The following is a 2,500-nucleotide window of genomic DNA, read 5'->3' as shown; positions in this document are numbered from 1 at the left end:
GTTGGGCGCAGGCGGCCGGTCCGTCGCAAGGCGTGCACTGGCCGCACCTGGCCCTCTCCCCCGGCGCTCCGCCGGTGCCCTTGACTGAGTCTCGGCGGCGGCCGGGACGTTTGCTTTGAAAAAATTAGAGTGTTCAAAGCAGGCGCTTCGCCTGAATAATGGTGCATGGAATAATGGAATAGGACCTCGGTTCTATTTTGTTGGTTTTCGGAGCGCGAGGTAATGATTAAGAGGGACGGACGGGGGCATTCGTACTGTGCCGTTAGAGGTGAAATTCTTGGATCGGCGCAAGACGAACGACTGCGAAAGCATTTGCCAAGAATGTTTTCTTTAATCAAGAGCGAAAGTCAGAGGTTCGAAGACGATCAGATACCGTCCTAGTTCTGACTATAAACGATGCCAACCAGCGATCGGGGGGCGTTACTTTGACGACCCCTCCGGCAGCTTGCGGGAAACCAAAGTCTTTGGGTTCCGGGGGAAGTATGGTTGCAAAGCTGAAACTTAAAGGAATTGACGGAAGGGCACCACCAGGCGTGGAGCCTGCGGCTTAATTTGACTCAACACGGGGAATCTCACCCGGCCCGGACACAGTGAGGATTGACAGATTGAGAGCTCTTTCTTGATTCTGTGGGTGGTGGTGCATGGCCGTTCTTAGTTGGTGGAGCGATTTGTCTGGTTAATTCCGATAACGAACGAGACTCTGGCTTGCTAACTAGTTACGCGACCCTATCGGTCGGCGTTGAACTTCTTAGAGGGACTAGTGGCGCTTAGCCACACGAGATTGAGCAATAACAGGTCTGTGATGCCCTTAGATGTTCGGGGCCGCACGCGCGCTACACTGACCGGATCAGCGTGTCGCCGCCTAGGCCGGAAGGTCCGGGTAACCCGCTGAACCCCGGTCGTGCTAGGGATAGGGAATTGCAATTGTTTCCCTTGAACGAGGAATGCCCAGTAAGCGCGAGTCATCAGCTCGCGTTGATTACGTCCCTGCCCTTTGTACACACCGCCCGTCGCTACTACCGATTGAATGGTTTAGTGAGGTCCTCCGATTTGACCTGGCGCGTTCGGCAACGGCCGCGCCGGCGTCCGAGAAGACGATCTAACTTGATCATTTAGAGGAAGTAAAAGTCGTAACAAGGTTTCCGTAGGTGAACCTGCGGAAGGATCATTACCGGCCGATCGCCGATCGAGTGGTCGTGCGTTCGACAGGTGGAGAAGGCTCCGTATCTTGGCGGCCGCGCACGCCCTTCGTCGCTGTTGAGGCGCACGCGATTGCACTTCGGTCACCCTGTTTCGTTCTGCGCCGAGTGCCGTGGCCATGTGCCAGGCTGGCTTCATGCGTCGCCTACGGCTGGCGACCGCTCGGCCACCGCTTTTTCGACTGTGCAATCCGGCTGGGTCGCGCTTGTCCAACTGACGAAGTCACGGAGGGCTCTTGGCGGTGGATCACTCGGCTCGCGAGTCGATGAAGGACGCAGCTAGCTGCGTGAATTAATGTGAATTGCAGGACACATTGAGCATCGACGTTCTGAACGCAAATTGCGGCACCGGGTCAATCCCGGCGCCACGCCCGCCTCAGGGTCGCGTTGTAACGTTCCCGCGCGGCGACGCGTCGGGCCGGTGCGGTGTCGGCCGTTGCCACGGTCGTCCCGCCCAGGACAGCACGAACGCAGTGTCAGCGCGCGAAACCGAACGCGGCGTGCGTCTCGTTACGAGTCGGCCTCGAAGAGGATCCCGGCCCGGAGCAGCACGGCTCGCGTTCGGGCGCGGCGCTCGCACGAGCTTCGGTGGCGCGCGCGTGTCTCTCGCAAACGAGGCACTGGATTATCGGCCTGAGGTCGGACGAGGCTACCCGCTGAATTTAAGCATATTACTAAGCGGAGGAAAAGAAACTAACGAGGATTCCCCCAGTAACGGCGAGTGAAGTGGGAAGTGCCCATCGCCGAATCCGCGCGCCTCTGCGGCGCGTGGAATTGTGGCGTAAGGAATTCGCTGCGCGTACGTCGTTCGCCGCCCGCGTCCTTCTGATCGAGGCCTCGTCCCGGTGCGGGTGTCAGGCCCATGGTGGCGGCGAGGGCGCGCGCTCTGCGTCTTCCCAGAGTCGGGTTGTTTGGGAATGCAGCCCAAAGCGGGTGGTAAACTCCATCTAAGGCTAAATACTGTCGCGAGACCGATAGCGAACAAGTACCGTGAGGGAAAGTTGAAAAGCACTTTGAAGAGAGAGTTAAAGAGTACGTGAAACCGTCGAGAGGCAAACGGGAGGGCCTGTCGAGTCGCGCGACGCTTTCAGCTGAAGCCGAGCGGAGCGTGTGGGCGTGCGGAGCCTTGCGGCCCGTCGTTCGCGCTGTCCTCCGAGCAGCTCCAGCGCACTAGCGCCGTGCGAAGGCCGCGACCGTCTGGGAGGCGGCGAGAAGGCCGCGCGCAAGGTAGCCCGCCCCCGGGTGGGTGTTATAGGCGCGCGGACACGTCGGCCCGTCGCCCGGGCGAGGAGGGATCGCCG

At 59.9% G+C, this 2,500-nt stretch overlaps 2 non-coding genes and 1 pseudogene across 2 annotated transcripts in view; all 3 read left to right on the top strand.

The window, feature by feature from the left end:
- LOC145916406 (small subunit ribosomal RNA) overlaps positions 1–1,171 on the top strand; it is a 1,824-nt gene extending 653 nt beyond the window's left edge. Inside the window, exon 1 of the ribosomal RNA XR_014404638.1 lies at positions 1–1,171. This exon is cut by the window's left edge and continues 653 nt beyond it. This is a non-coding gene — a ribosomal RNA (small subunit ribosomal RNA).
- A 259-nt stretch (positions 1,172–1,430) lies between these two features.
- Positions 1,431–1,584, top strand: LOC145916384 (5.8S ribosomal RNA). Its single transcript, XR_014404616.1, has one exon. It is a non-coding gene; the product is annotated as a 5.8S ribosomal RNA (ribosomal RNA).
- A 244-nt stretch (positions 1,585–1,828) lies between these two features.
- Positions 1,829–2,500, top strand: part of LOC145916373 (large subunit ribosomal RNA) — a 7,218-nt pseudogene continuing 6,546 nt past the window's right edge.

This window comes from Ascidia mentula (assembly GCF_947561715.1).
Source record: "Ascidia mentula chromosome 2 unlocalized genomic scaffold, kaAscMent1.1 SUPER_2_unloc_5, whole genome shotgun sequence".
NCBI lineage: Eukaryota > Metazoa > Chordata > Ascidiacea > Phlebobranchia > Ascidiidae > Ascidia > Ascidia mentula.
The sequence above is the reverse complement of the archived record's forward strand: the minus strand, read 5'-3'. Positions and strand labels throughout refer to the sequence as shown.